Raw genomic sequence first — 17,401 nt, 5'->3', positions numbered from 1 at the left:
AGATGGCCCTGAATCTATCATATTCTTTAAAACACGCGACTATACTGGAGAGCGTGGTGCCATCTATTTATGGCATAGGAAACTAAAATTCAAAAAGCCAAAAGATACCGTCGTCAGAAAGCAATAGTAGAGCATTGTAGTTAGACAACTTAGTCCACTATTTAGTGGACTTTAATCGGAATTATAAATCCCATGTAACAATTTTGTTTATAATTGCTGTAATTTTTGTTGTTGACCAATTTACAAACGATGAAATAACGCGAGGAGTACCTTTAAGTAACGCCTTTTTCATTTCGACGCTAGCGACATCTATTGAAAAAAATAGCTACTTCAGGTCAAGCCGCCACTTGCTTTAAATATAATCTACTTGTGCTAATTGTAGAACCGTTAGCAGATTCTAGAAAGATAGTTCAGATTGAATAAGAGTGCGTAACATAAACTCTAGCCATGCTAATTAAGCGATTCTCGACTCTATCAAATTAAAAAAAATAGAAGGCTCTTCTAGGTGGCAGCACCTTCCAGCGAATTGAAACGAAAAGCTGGCAATGTGTACTAAAAGAACTGAATACACAAATTTAAAAATGGACCAGAAATGTGTTGTAGAATAGAATGGCACTATACTAATTTAACTTTAACCTAAATTTTACTTAATATATACAAATACCATAAGTAACATCATATACACTAGTTCGAAACTACGTTTTCTCCCAACTCTTAATTATTTAATGATAGTCTGTTTCGTCAATGACCATATACATCATTAACAGGCTAAGGACTCAACTTTCGAATAGTTAAATCGGAAAGTATTATATGCATTCATTTTGTTTATGACGGAACGTATATTCGAATTTGAGATCTAAATATGTTTAGATGTGTATATAATGCCACTAAAGAATCAGCAGTGCCAAATTTCTTTTTCCAAATTCTCAGATTACGCTGCTCATGCAATCTTTTTGTGAAAGAGTGTCATTAACCGATGTCATTCAATATCATACTTATGTTTATTATGTAAATTATGCACATACTGATTAAAAGTAACTAATTTACGTTAACGCCACATTCACCAAACGATTACCAGTAGCGAGGGCACCTGATTTTAGTAAAAACAATTAGAAGGCTCTAGGTGGCAGCACCTTCCAGCGAATTGAAACAAAAATCGAACTAACAACCATGCATTGCTGGCAATGTGTACTAAACGAACTGACTACACATATTGATTAAAAGTAACTGTAATTCATGTTAACGCCACATTCACCAAAAGCTAATCAGTAACGAGGGCACCTGATTTTAGTGGCGAATTGAGTAGCTTGTTTCCAAAGATATTCTAGGGCTAACACTTAGCACATAAATTTAGAGATTTTTACCGCTATTTGATAAGTTATTTAAAGAATCAGGGAGTTGTAAATACAAAATGAATTTGATATGTTGTATATGGAACCCTTTTCTTTCCAGTGGTTATACAGATTTTAGTAATTTTAGTTTCTCACCAACCCGAAATCACAACTAAAGACGGCTTCGATTTTTCGATTTTGCAATTATTGAAAAAGGTCAATAAATCAAGTGTCGTATCTCCAGGGGTAAATTTCAAAGCCGGTATCTCTAGAGCTGTATCAGGAATACAAAAATTTACGAATAATACATGTTTTTTAATCGTTTTCCGAAATATTAACTGGTAAACTTCTTTGTTTACATTTTTTCCCAAAAAAATCAATTTAATCATGGATAATGATTAACCGTTACCGACCTCTACTTTGCTATCTAACCGCGATAGGCACGGCTAGAAGATGTTCGGTGTAAAGAATGTAATTTCCTAATTTACTAATGTTTATGAAGTAGAGTATACGTAATAGACATAACAGGTATTTAAATAACAAAAAAAATAGAAAATATAGAATCGAAAAATTACGTCTACTATTTAGGAATGTCCATTTGAATTACAAAACAAATTTTCTGCACACCATTTCATCGATGGTTATCGTGAAGAAACCGGCTAGTTTTTTTATTTATATTTAAGATGAATGATTAAAGTGAAATGCTTGATCATTTTGACAAACCATTCGTCGTTTTTTATAAAATAATATCAGACCTTAAATTTTACACATACTTTTAAAAACATACGATAGGATAAACAATATTTATTTTTAATTGACTATTCACAAATTTGTGATAAACAACGAGTCTGAACACCGTCTTACCGATATTGATAAAAGTTTAATATTAGGGGACTTAACGAACATCTTCGGTGAGAAAAATAATTCAATTTTAATGGTTTGAAGACGAAGTTATGGTATTTTGGTCACAAAAGCTTTGGGTTCAAAATTTCCGTATGATTAAATCTACCTTTTTCGATTCTCCGCGATCAATTCAAGCCTTATATTGAAAAACAAGATACACAAATGAGAATGGGTACGTCCACTGTTGGAATAATTGTTCTCGACCTTTGTCGAGCTGTTACCGAAAACCTCACCGAAAATTATATTACGCGTTTCGTCATTGGACCATGTATTACCACGTTCAGTCATCGTGAATACGAACAACTCAACCACCGATAAGTTTAATTTGACGACTTTTTATATTATTAAACCACGAGATTGCTTAAAAAACATTCATTTACCTTAAAACATAAACATAAAAAAATGTGCTTAGCACTAGCATTTATAAAGAAATGACCGAGGGTTATTAAAAAATTGTTGTATTATTTAAAAAAATAGCTCGATAACTGATATTTATTTTAGATAAACGTTCACCTTCATACAGTATATTATTATTATATTTAAATATACTTAATTTTAAATTTTTTAATATTTAATTTGTTAGGTAACCAAAAGTCATATATTACTAACGTTATTCGATATAAATATTTTATTTAAAGATTGCAAAAGAAATACTTTTAATAAAATGTTACTGGCACGGCTGGTGCGTCCACACGCACTTTAAAAATGACGGAAAGCGCGCCGAATACGGTTAAACCGGGTCGAGACTACCTCTAAGTGGGTAAACACCATAGAGATAGAAAATAAGTAGAGGCCCAATGAAATCTGAGGGTTTGTTCCGCGTTGCTATCCCCCTTCACGAGCTATGCGTTATAGGGAAGAAAATACGTGGCGCCACAAACGGCCATCTAAGAAACTAAACTCCCTTTGTGGTAACCAGCTGGGCTCTACGACGTCATTGCAAAATGTAAACTACGTCGATACTTCGAGAGAAAAAACGAGGATACTGTATTTGATTAAATTCAATTATCAATCATAATAATATATTTCTGATAGACTGGCATTGCATACAAAATTGTCCTTGGAAAAGGATTATAGTGGTTTTTTTCGAACTGCTTCTTTTGACTATATCGTTGTGTATCTGCTGATTTTTCTTAATCTTATATTTACAAGTATCCTATGGGGACTTTCCAATGGCCGTTGATAGCCACAGCCATAAATACAAGGGCTGGTGTGTCTTGAGTTTTCGAATCCGGAAAATTCATTTCCTGTCCATTCAGTATGTTTCTTGATTGACGTTTCATCAATAGATAATGCTATTAAGAGTTAATGATCTGATTTGTCACTCACATTTTTAATCTAGTTAAAACTTGGAACGATTTTGTATATCCATTCTTGTAGAGGGTTGGGATGTGGTAAACAAAGGTGTTTTCTCAAGAAATCGAATGCTTTCGGAGAATAAAAATGAACTGTCATGGCAAAGCTTCGTAGTAACCGAGGGTATTGCTGATTTTTTATTCTTCAATCCAGTTTGGTGTAAAAATTTAAACAGTTCTATTGAAGTTGGACCAAATCTTTCGTCTAAAATCAATAAAAGCTTTCGTTTTCTCATTTCATGAAGAGTTTTTTTAAAGATGAATCATCTTCAATCTCGTCCATTTCAGATTCAAAATCCATCCATACTGACTACAAATTTTAAATAAGGTAAATCACGGAATATTAATTATTAGGGCAACTATTTTCTTCTGTATATTCTTTATCTGAGGATGACACTTCTAACTCTAGCTGGAGTGTCGAGACCATAGAATGTTTTATATTGGACATCCTAAGACTTTTTGGGAGTTTCAATGCTTCCGTGCAAATAACTAATATTATTAAACCCTTTAAATTGTATACCTTTCTCCCAGTTTTGTTGAATCTCAAGGGAAAATACAATTTGGAACTTCACAAGCTTCAACTATTTTCAGATTTATTTAAATTTACATAAGTACTATAATTAAATTATTATAATTCATTCAAAATTGTATGTAAAACAAATAATATTTCAAACTTCAAAAAAATTTACTTTATTTATGATAATAAAGCATATTACAAGTTGAAGAAACTTCCTTAGAGCCTAAAAAGTTTGGCTTTCAAAAGCTGTAGTTAGTTTCTCACGCCTATTTCGTCGCCTGAAAGCAAAATCCACGTATCTTCTTAAGACTTGTGTATATAGTTACGTGGATTTTGCTTTCAGGCGACGATTTCGAGTTCCTCCAGAACGGTGTGGTGGCGCTACGTGCTTCTTCCCTATAACGCATGCCACTGGGGGGATGAAATTTCCATAACAGAAAGCAGCTCTTTTTTCCCCTGTCTGGGCCTCTACTTATTTTCTATCTCTATGGTAAACACCCACTCTTCAGCTTGCTCAAGCCTACGCTCTCCTTACGTATAAGTATACAAGTCATAATGATATTGGGTAGCTCAGCTTCGTCCGAGCTGAATACATCGAAGGTAATAGATATTGTAAGTGTTTTTGGCGGGGAAACATTGTTTGAATTAAAAAAATATTAAAATGATGTACCTCTTCGCTGTTCCGCGGTGTTATATGCGCCATATATTAAAATTTAAATTTTGATAAAAGTATAGGGTCCTTGTTATTAAATTATATAATTTTGGTAGTGTATTTATTTTAATTATTTTATAGTATATTTATTTTATATATTTTAAAGTATATTTATTTTATGTATTTTAAAGTATATTTATTTTATATATTTTCAAGTTTATTTATTTTAATAATTTTAAAGTATATTTAAGAGGAGCCGGGTTCGATCCCAGCTTGTGCATGAAAACTCGGAACAACTCCTTCTGCGTTGAGTTTGCAAATTCTCTCCCCCCCTGGTTTAAGGGATTTTCCTCCGAGCTCTTCGGTTTCCCCTTCCATAAAAACATGTTGAGGTTAACGGTAATAGTCAGTGTAGGGAGCTGTTGACTCGCGTGGCATGAAGAGCCTGCCACCACCCTCCTACGTGTTGTCACCCAGCCATTTAATGGCTTGATGACTTAGACCTAAGGTGGTGCCTTGGCTAGCTGTTTATTAGTATATATTATTATTTTATTCTATTGTATATTTATTTTAATTATTCTATAGTATATTTATTTTAATTATTCTATAGTATATTTATTTTAATTATTTTATAGTATATTTATTTTAATTATTCTATAGTATATTTATTTTAATTATTCTATAGTATATTTATTTTAATTATTCTATAGTATATTTATTTTAATTATTCTATAGTATATTTATTTTAATTATTCTATAGTATAATTATTTTAATTATTCTATATAGTATATTTATTTTAATTATTCTATATAGTATATTTATTTTAATTATTCTATATAGTATATTTATTTTAATTATTCTATAGTATATTTATTTTAATTATTCTATAGTATATTTATTTTAATTATTCTATAGTATAATTATTTTAATTATTCTATAGTATATTTAATTTAATTATCCTATAATATAATTATTTTAATTATTCTATAGTATAATTATTTTAATTATTCTATAGTATAATTATTTTAATTATTCTATAGTATATTTATTTTAATTATTCTATAGTATATTTATTTTAATTATTCTATATTATATTTATTTTAATTATTTTATAGTATAGTTATTTTAATTATTCTATAGCATATTTATTTTAATTATTCTATAGTATATTTATTTTAATTATTCTATAGTATATTTATTATTTATAGTAAAAGTAATTTCTTTTATAGGTATTTTTTTAAGTAATTTCTTTTATAGTTATTTATTTTATAGTTATTTATTTTAAAGTAATTTATTTTAAAGTTATTTATTTTAAAGTAATTTCTTTTATAGTTATTTATTTTAAAGTAATTTATTTTAAATTAATTTTTTTAAAGTTACTTTTTGACAGTAATTTTTTATAGTTACTTTTTGACACTAATTTCTTTTATAGTAATTTCTTTAATACTATAAAATAATTAAAATAACCCGCCCGATACTTACGCAATTTGAAAAACATTATACTATACCCAATTACAAAAAGAAGGCTACTTTGGAAAAACCTTTTCCCTAATTCTAAGAAACTGTGATTACACTTTAGCCATAAAATGCGTACGTGTTCGCAGCATAGACAAACTCACAGACACACAGACACGGTGATTGTAAAGCCCCTCCAAGGGGACATTTTCCTTAAGATTATTATTCCTTATTTTTGTCGAGCATCCATACAATATTGAATCATTTCTATCATAGAAAATATAGAAGACAATAGCAACGCTAGCTTTAATAAGGCTTTGATATGTATCTCTATTTGAACGAGGTTCTTCCGGTGTTTCTACATGGTGTTTGAAATTGATCGATATAAGCGTTTTTCGCAAAAACATGCATTGTTGAAGTATGAAATTTTCAGGGGGTTAATTCCAACATAGAAACATTTTGGCTAGTTTTTACACACAATCCTAAGGATTTGTGTGTATTAGTCTCACGTACAGTGTAGCCGTTGCCGCCGATGCCGCCGACGGCGCCGTGTCACGCATACCTCTTCAACGGTTAGGGCTAGACGTGTCAATGATATATCGTTCGGATGTACAGACATTACCATTGATAGCCTTTCATAAAGTTTTCAAATCGGAGCCCAAGAAGTTGGGCATTTGCCCAATTTACTATTTTCGGTGATTTTATTTATGTGGTAGATATTTTGTTTAAAATTAAGTCCGATAACGTTAAAAAAAATATTATTGGATAGGTTAGGATTCAGCGGACCTACAACTTCGGTTATATCAGTAAATATTAAATTTAAGTATAGTATTCAGGGTAATTTACGGGACCCCAATTTTGGTGGTTTAATATTTTCGCCTAAAAATCTACATATTTAAGTCCAATTTTCATGAGAGTTATATTTTTGAATAGCTGTGGTTTACACTTAACCTAGAATTGCAAATACGTTCCTTAAATTTAATTCTAAGTAAGGTTTTTTGGGCAGCGTATACGGACCCCCGCAATTTCCAACATTGTAAATCCGCGTGTTTATAGAGGTCTACGCGCCCGTTTCCCTCTGGCGTTTTTCAAGGCCGTTCAGAGTGGGCCGCGCTTTCAACATATGAGCAGAAGTAACAATTAAGTATGACACTGATCGGCCTAGTCTTCGGCGTATGACCAGAAGTAACAAATAAGTTACTAGAAAAAATAAGTGTGATCAGAAGTAACTAATAAGTTACTAGAAGAAATAAGTGTGACACTCAACGGCTGACTAGTAGTAACAAATAAGTGTGATCAGAAGTAAAAAATAAAAGTGACACTGATCGAAGAAATTTTCGATGCTTTCAAAGTATGACTAGAAGTAACAAATAAGTGTAAATATGTTTATATGTGTGACCGTGGATATATTTTGGTTGCGATACCGGCGTTGCAGGTTGCTGTGAATAGCTCAAACAAACTTAACACATTAGAAGGATTGTGTGTATTCCGACCGTCGTACGTCTTGTTTATTAAAATAAATGAAATAAAAAGCTATTGTCTACTACGACCAACTTGTTTTTTACGACCTCATATTTCAGTGTAAAATACGCGGATTTTCACCAAATCAAGTTTATTCTAGCCTATAAGAGTCTGCTTTTTCATCGAATTTCCTCTGAAAATTTCGTACTTCTACTATACATAGTTTTTTTCTTAAATCATAAAGTTAATGGAATATGATAAACCTTAAGTGTACTCCTCTTATATATTTTCTATGGTTTTATTTAAGCTCCTATACCAACTATATCTTCATTGCATATAATCGATTGCAATTAATTAGAACAATAAAAGTACGCGTAAAATCAGATTAAATGCCGTCTACGTATACGCGATAAGATAATGAAAGTTTTATAACTGCCCATTTACAATTAATCATTTTCTAAGTTTAAAAGCTTAACAATTCAAACAGCGGAAACTATGCTGTAGCTTTACTTGGTGTTCTATCGAAATTCATTACGATCGAAAACAATTTCATATCGGAAACAAGTTTGGTAAGTAGTGGTTAATCTTGTATGGAAAATTTTTGGGTCTGTCTGGCGTAGAAACGTTCTTCGCACAATCGAGACTGGAGTGGAGGGCCTCCGATTAAGATTCAATTTGTTGACGAACAAAATTATATGGTTTGTTCAAGCCATTGATTTTATTGCCGCTTAAGCAGTGGTCACTTAAAACCAGTATTTATAGGAAGTTTCTCAAAATTTGATTTATCAAAAAAGTTCACTAAACCGGCGTAAACTTGTTACGTAGAAATTTAAAAAGTTGAAATTAGAATTAGAATTATATAACTATAATCCAGTTTTTGTTATGGACCATTTTTATGAATGATTTGTAAAAACATGTACTTATTTAAATATTGTGACTTTATAGTAAACCAGATTCTCGTCAAAGTTTTCAAATTTAACATGTTGCCCGGATTCAGTACAGATTTGAAATATTTTATTAACAAAAGTGCTCGAGAAACATTTAACTTCCCTAAAATACGATAAAGCTCTTTAACGATCATTAAAGGTTTTAAAATTATTTTGAATTTATATCTATTTTAATTTAGTAACAGTTCATTGTATGTATAAAAGACGTAATCACTTTTTGTTATTCACTAAGTTTACAAAATTTATTTGCATTTCAAAGTCACTTTTCAATAAATAATGAGGGAACCAGAAGAATCTGTAGTTTTAAAATAGGTTATGAATGAAAATCAATATTAGTTTTTAAGTGGCGATATCCCTATTTTGCTTCAAACATGTATCTTCGCAGGCTTACGTTGATTTTCCAAAAATAATTTTAAAACACGCCATACATTGAGTTTCTAAACCTATAGTGCAGAAGACCAAAATTATAATTCAAGGAGTAAATATCCTTAGGCAGTGTAATTTTCATATTACAAATCATTTGGGCAACAAATAAACGGGGAACGATTTCAGCAGTTGTACGGTGTTTGCTTTCCGTTTGGCTGGAACGTAATTTTCATTGAAAACTGCCATGACTCTGCGAAGGTACATTACTAAGGCCTAGGTCAAAGTGCTAAAAATTAAAAGGTCAACTTTTTGAAGATCGACATCACCTTTTTATATAAGATATTAGCATATCTAACATAATTACTCATAAGTATGCCACTGTACCTTTATTCCATTCAAAAATTTGCACTAACGATTTGTTTCACCACGAACCAGTAAAAAGGTGGACTACGTTAGATTTTAACCTTTTTATTAATCCTAGTAATTTTGGGAGTCACTCTATTGGCTAGTATCATATTTATTTAAGCCAATGGAAAACCTCTAAATTGAGAAGGAATTTTTTGCGTCGGAATTTTAGTCAGCCCAATGTAGCTTTATTGAAATTTATAAACTCGCTCGGTTTGTGCGGATAAAGTTAAATTATGAGTAATTTAGAAAAATAAAAGGTTGGGGAAAATGACCAATAAGTGATCGCTTTCCGAAAATGGAACAAGTCGTCGAAGTGGAATATTCCACCAGCGTTATTAAAACCCACATCAAGCCTAGAAGACTTAGGCCTAGGCTCAAAAGAATCTGCACAGACTCCAACGTTGTAGATGCGCCAGAAAAGCTCAACCTGAATTTCAAATATTTTTTTTAATAAACCTGCTTCTTTTATTTGACAATTCAAATTTATTTTAGAACGTGAGTCTCCGATAAATTCATTAATTTGCAAATTAATTACATTAACAGAACTTGACACCATATTGTAGTTCATTTTAGCTCCTAAGCCTTGGTTGTTCAAACCGGTTTGTTTACTAAAATAATGGCCCTCGGTTTATCAGACGTAGAGCTAATTATACGACGGCATTATCGGCATTTGAGATTCGATGACGTCAAATATGACGTCATATATTACGTAGGGTACGGATGATGCAATATCTGTGAAACAAACCGTTAGTGAAGAAATAGAGCTAGTGGCATACCTATGAGTAATTATGTTACATATGATATTAGTATATTTTCACGATAAACATTTTAAAGGTTAAAATTGGGACAAACTAACGATATCTGATAGTACTTAACGTGAAACAATACATACCTTACAGAAACCTTTAAAAAATCGAAACAATTATGCCAAAACATCGCAGTCCAACGAACGTTTATAGCATCAACTCTTATTTAAATACATTGCCAAATATGATGAAGTTAAGCGGACCTCAATTGAGACAGTTTATCAAAAACGTCTTCGACGCCGATCAGCAGAGTTACCACAGTTTGAGACAAGGTCTTCCGGAAGAAGGAGACATCGTGGTGTGGAGCGAGTTCTTCGAATGTACCGAAACTTGTGGTAGGCAGAAATATAAGGTTCGATTCAACACGGACATTCTACCGCAAGACCAGGACTGCGCCATCTCCTCCATTGTCGTTCTTGACGTCTACGACGATGACTTTATTAACAAACCGTTCTCCAAAGTGAAAGAAGGTGGTTTGCACCAAAATAATGTCAAGGTCAAAATATCTTCCAGACCACTCATGGGGTTCGCAATACGGATAGTTATAACTGCCAAGGTTTTCAGAAAAAGAATTTAGTGCTTGTTAGATTATTTTTCGTCTAATTGGTCAAGCGAACTATTTATTAAGTGTTTGTGTGTTTGTCCTGACACGATAACCTAAGCTAGTTCAGGTAAAAATGTATAATGCCATCAATTGGTATATCTTTTTTTGCTGTTTAGTGTTTGGTATAATTCTTTTTTATACGTTTCAAAAACATAAATAACACATTTAAGTGTAACATAAAGTACCTTTAAAATATTTCGTTTCGTTCAAAAAATATTACTTTTTTAATAATAAGATTTAACATGGTATATGAATACGCCTAATACGTTTGGTTCGTGGATTACCAAAGATAAAAATGTAGTACTTTTCGCATCATACCATGTCACGTGCACCAACATAATAAGATCGAATTACCAAATCTCGTTCGTAGATTCAATGAAATCCTAAAATTGATAACAAAAACATTGTTTCAAATAATTATTACTGTAAATATATTTAGGAAACGATCTTATCAAAAATCTTTCAAGATTAAATAAACTACGAGTATTTTCATCTATCAAACTGTTGTATCATGGATTTAAAGTTGATGGTTGCAATGATATTCTATGTACTTTTCCTCTAGTGTATGTTTGAGAAAAAAATAATTCGAATTAACGAAATTAATTTATGTTTTGCATAAATTGTGCTCAAACTTCAAAAATTTAGAATTATCACCACTTACTTGAATATCTTATTTTTCATGTGATTTAATTTACACTTTTATATATGTAAATACCGTGAATAAATGAAAACGCTTTCAAGTTAAGAAATATAAACAAAAAACCTATGAGCTATCTCTCAAAAGGTACACGTGCATATGCGTCTTTCCCAACGAAATGTTTTATCCTTTTAGTAAGTATACTATATTGGCGTCTGTTTATTTAAAAAAAATGTCCTTAATGCCGTTGTGTTAATATCGCTGAGTATAGTTTGAATAGCAAATAGCTGTAACACGATTATATATCTAATCAACCATCTCTTATCAAAATCTCATTAAAAATTCCAATTACATGTAGGCCTATTTCCGCCATTAAAAGTGCTTTTAGTGAACGTTAGACGCTCCGGTATAGCTTAGAAACGTCATAAGTACTTGCCATGGCAGAAGTGGACTTGAAGCTGTCAAAAGACCAAATTGAAGAGTTCGCGGAAGCATTTTCATTCTTTGACCTTGACGACGATGGACTGATACTCCACGATGACGTCGGGAAGGTTATGAGGTCAGTGGGTAAATATCCAACAGACGGTGAATTGCGAGAGCTCATGAAGGTGATGGACGGTAATGAGAAACACGACGTAGATTTCTTGGATTTTCTGACGATGATGGCCAATCAAACGGGGGAAAATTCGAGTGAAGAGGGCCTGAGAGAGGCCTTCCGCGTTTTCGACCAGAACGCGCAGGGCTTTATCAACGCGGTCGAACTTCGTCGCCTGATGACCAACATCGGCGAATCTTTGACGGAAGAAGAAATTGACGAAATGATGAAAGCCGCGAATTTTCTGGATGATGGAAATATTTACTATGAAGATTTAGTTACCCAAATTTCTTCGCTTAAGTAAATTGAAATTGGTTATTCTGGAATTTTGTTTACTTAAAAGAAATTGTTTTGTCAGTATAGTTTTTATTAGGTGTCAGTACATAATTCGGATTCAATTAAAAAATTGCGGTTTTGCAATATTAAATCAGTGGTATAATTGTTTAAGTATAAAGGGACGCAGAATCATTCGAAAAAAACCGGGTCGAATTTCATATAACTCCCCCCTTTCCGTAAATGGTGATTGCAGACACAAGCAATCAAATCTGACATTTTTTATGTTATTTTCCTGAAATTGAATCAACTCTGTGGTCCTTCAACTAATTTGGGTTTTAATCTACTACTACATGAAATTTGAATCACATATTAACCCGGTTTTTTCACAGTATTTTATTTTTGAAGATTTATTTTATGTGGTCAAGATGTCACAAAATTTCCATATGCTTTATACATTGATAAAAGTGTATCATAGCTTAAATTTTTGTAATATTTTAGCTAATTAATAATGCATCTAAAATCTGTTATTTTTGTTATCGTGGATAGATGTATTTATATGCCTGAAAGTAAATTGTATCCCATTTATCTTTTTCTCATTATTTTACTTCTAAAGATAAAACTTATATCGTCCCTTAAAATAAATTTGTTAATTTTATTGGATTTATGAATAGCCTAAAATATGTGAAGAAATTTTATATGCATATATATATTAATATATCTAAAACATTTTTTTCTTTAAGCATAAGACTCATACAATAACCACTTAAAGCTTAAAGTTATGTTAAATAATCTCTTATTAACTATCCGAGGGGACTAATCCCTGGGAATTCGTAAAACGTTTTCTAAAATGCTTTTATTTCTTCTACTGGTTATTGTTTCTTGAAACGGTAAACGTCTCAACGTCCAAAATGCAGGGTTCCATCAAATGTTTACGTTATACGTCTTATTGTTATTTAGCGATAGTAGCGGGCGGGATTCGAACCCAAACTCTCCTGCATGCCAAGTGAGCGTTCTACCATAGAACCATCGATACACGTTACGCTTCTCTGAATATTATAAACTCGGCTTAAGCGTAAGAGTATGTTAATAAAGCCTTACATTTTAACCACTCCGAGGGGTAATACAATCACCGTGTCTGCGTGTCTGTCTACATGGGCTGCGAACGCGTACAAATTTTCGGGGCAAAGTGTAATCACTGCGTTCGCAGTTTCTTGGAATTAGGGAAAAGCTTTTTCCAAAGAGCCCTCTTTTTGACATTGGGTGTAGTATTTAATATAATTTTGAGATATGCCACACTTGTACGACATAAAAAAGGAATGCCTAAATATCCAATTTGAAAGAACGAAATTTTAAAGGTCAAAATCTCCCTTCTCATATTAGTATTTTTATTACAATATTTAAAAATATACTCGTGAAAAAACATTCTGAAGGTTGAGATCAACATTTGGAAGGATATGATATAAATTTCGAATTTATTAAATACTACCCATGTTGGCACTCCTGAAATAAACCAATTAAGCATCTTTCTTACAAAGTTAAACCAAAGTTATTTAGTAAATCTTTCAAATTAGAGTTCATTTAACAATAAAGGGTTTTTGTATAATATAATTTAAATACTATTATTAACTCAGTTGAAATACTCTATAATGGGTTGTTTTCAGTCTTTTATACAGTTTTACTAAAGTATGGATTATTTGCTTTTCGTGGAGCTAGAGTCATGGGTACGGTGTAAGCCACGCATAATAATTCTTCTTTTTCCAGAGTGTTTACCCAATAGCATGAGCAGTCGGATTGCGAATTACGGTAAGTCGATCTGGGGCAAACGCGAAAATAATATATTTCGTTTACGCTAATGACTTCAAAGCTGGCGTGACAGTTTTCAGAATTTGGTAGCTGAATTGCGTATTCGTAGGTTTTGTGGTGAACGTACACTTTCTCTTGGCCTATATGGCACTCATTCCATTCTTCTCGCGACCACACTCTTCCACACGCTATATCCAGAGGAAATAAGACGTTGGGTAAATACAAGTAGTTCACCGGAAAACGACCCTTTTTCAGTCGAGAAGGTGCCAGAGGGATACGGTTTGTTGATGGAAATGGTGAGGAATTAGTATAAGCTTCAGTTTTCTTTAATTCGAACAAACGAAAATTGGCATAGTCAACGTCATTGGTTGGATCCGAGAAAGATCTGAAAAATACACTTAAATGAAACGATTGATATTTTCACTTGCTGTGTTTAAAAATCTGCCAAAATAGGCATATGTATTTTCACAGTTGCACCTTCTTATACGTTTTCATATTTAATTAATTGAACTTTATTGAAGACCCCAAATTTATTTTAGATCTTACAAGTTGTTTTGTCGGTTCATAAATTAAATGTAAAATTATCTGTAATTTACTTCTGACGCAATTACAAACTGAAAGAGACCTATTCAACGAAACACATTATTTGTTTAAAAAATAAATTTAGTTAAGACTACTTTCTCATTATGTTCTATATATAAATAGATGCTTTGATCTGCTGTGGTTCAGTGTTAGGCACCGCTCATCTATTTGTGAGCGGGTTTGTTATTATGAGCGAAAATGAGCGGTAAAATATCTTTCTAAAAGAGCGCAAAACAAAACAATTTTACCGCTCAAGAAAAGAGCGGAAAGAGAGGATCGAAAATTATAGCGCTCAAAAACGAGTGGAAAGAGTGGAGTGAAAAATTTACCGCTCAAAAAAGAGCGGAAAGAGAGGAGCGAAAATTTTACCGCTCTAAAAGACGAAAATGCCCAACACTGCTGTGGTTGGGTCTCAAGGGGCATTTCTGGAAATCATGTATCGACGCTCAAATCTATCATTAGTCGGTGGCGTCCCCTATCTTTCAAAGAAAATATAAATTTTTAAACACCGTCAACCCCCCCCCCCCCCTTCCTTCCACTGCTTATACTCTGTTCACGCTAGATGACACCACCAACAAATGATAACTGTTTCGGTTCGTACGTGATTGGTAAAAAAATCCCCCAGTCTTCAAATTAAAATTTTGGCTCTAGAAGTGCTATATTCCCAACTCAATGGTTTTGATCGATTTGGTCAGCTTCTAAGCCTCATGCAATTAGCTAAATTAGTTTTCTAATTAGTTTTGATTTTCGATTCTACCGAGATGGATTTTTTAAACCAGTCAATACTGGGCACAACAGAAAATTCTTAAGTACACTGGCTTAATTAACTCTTTCATGACCTGGACCCCCTAAAGCTAAATCTTGTGTACATAAATTTTATGTATTTTAAATAACCAAGCCCAAGAGAAAATCTAAAGTAAAACGATAAATTACTTTTCCTTATACAACTGGCTCGGGAGTAAAATCATAAGTTAACCGGATTATTTACTCTTTCTGATGAACCTCCCCAAAGAGTAGAATCTAAAATACAAAGGATTACATACTCTCTTTTGATGTGCCAACACTTTCGTAGACAGAAACAAAGCGCTAACATTAAACAAACTGGTAACAATTTCATGACGATCAAAATTCGAATTATACTAACGCTATTTATAGCGCAAATCGGTCGAAGGTATCTTTAAGGGATTCTTGAGAAAGCACTGTCTACCTCTGAAGGTTCCCCAATTCTAGGTCGAGTCTCTTCTTATGCAGGAGTTTATATAGGTCTACCGTATCTCTGTCATTGGCTGACCTCTGAAATTTCTCACCGACAGGGACAAAAAAAAAGTCATCAATGAACCGTCGTACGCCTTTTACGAAACTCATTAATTTATTAATCTGTACGTTGCGGAGACTTATTGAATTAAAATTTATCTTTCCGACAAGCAATCGTTTTATATATTCCACCCACACAGCCTTCAATGAGAATTTTATCCAAGTTGGCTTCAATTATGAGACAAACTAAGCACGATCAAACCCTGGAGATACAATGACCATGAAGGTCACAGTTTAAAGAAATCTGCCCAATGCAGACCGTTTTAAACGACATCTGCGATGTATGGACAGTTTGTTCCATTATGGACTGCTTTGGACGAAATCTCTGAACTGTCGCTGCAGCTCTTGCTAAACATGAGTGAATTATTCCGAGAGATTTAGCTAAAATTTCTGAATTATCGGGACAGTTTTAATCAAATTTCCGTATTATCCAGATAGTAAAGCAAAAATCTGTGATTTTCACATGAGTAAGGTCGGTTGGAGTAGTGATTAGCACTTCCGCCTAGTAGAGTTGGCAAGCTCTCTCCTCACTGGTTAAAGACGTTTTGCCCCGAGTTCTTCGGTTTCCCCTTCCATAAAAACTTGTTGAGGTTAACGGTAATAGTAAGTGCAGGGAGGTGTTGACTCGTGTGGCATGAAGAGCTTGCCACCACCTTCACCTTCCTACGCAATTTCTCCCAGCCACCTGAGTTAAGGCAATAAAAGTCTCTAGATGACTTGGGCCTAGGGTGGGCCCTTGGGTATAAGCTTAGCTGATTACTATGAAAAGAAGTTATAGTCTAAATCTGTTAATTATATCTACAGTTTTAGCCAAAATCTGTGAATTATCTCGACAATTTTTGAAAGACTTTTATTATTTATAACCAGTCTTTATTAACTCAACTATTTAGGGAAAAATCTTAGGTGGAGTATATAGCGTCAATATCAAACACAAATTTCGTTAAAAATGTGCTTTCGGTCGAGTAGCAGGTAAACCAATGTCTAGGGAAGCTTTCCCATGTTCCCAAACCGTCTTACATTTTTAAGGGTCACATAAATGTCTAAGCAGAATGTTTTTTCTGAACAAATACAGCACACGTCATTTATAATTAGAGGGAGTGAGTTTCCATGTTTTCGGTGGTTCAACGAATTTCACATTACTGCCTCCCCGTGTAACAGAAGTTGGAGATAATTGGCGCTAGTTACGTTAAAAACAAACCATAGCGAGTTTTACAACATATTTTGTTTATTTATTTCATACCCTATTTAACACTGCAGCAAGTGAACAAAAATCTTCGTACTAATTAACCGAGGAAAAGCGATCAATTTGGTTCGAATAACAATCTGTGTTTCATAGCTTTACTGAGAAAACGGATGGTCAAACCTTAAATCTGAAGACCACAAGTAAC

The 17,401-nt window shown here is 32.9% G+C and overlaps 1 pseudogene; it reads left to right on the top strand.

Moving 5' to 3' along the window:
* The first annotated feature begins 11,880 nt into the window (after positions 1-11,880).
* Positions 11,881-12,342, top strand: LOC149949722 (neo-calmodulin pseudogene; annotated as a pseudogene).
* Positions 12,343-17,401: the final 5,059 nt, after the last annotated feature.

The sequence above is a fragment of the Leiobunum rupestre genome, chromosome 3, assembly GCF_980474605.1.
Source record: "Leiobunum rupestre chromosome 3, qqLeiRupe1.1.hap1, whole genome shotgun sequence".
In the NCBI taxonomy this organism is placed as follows: domain Eukaryota; kingdom Metazoa; phylum Arthropoda; class Arachnida; order Opiliones; family Sclerosomatidae; genus Leiobunum; species Leiobunum rupestre.
This window is presented reverse-complemented; position numbering and strand designations above follow the sequence as displayed.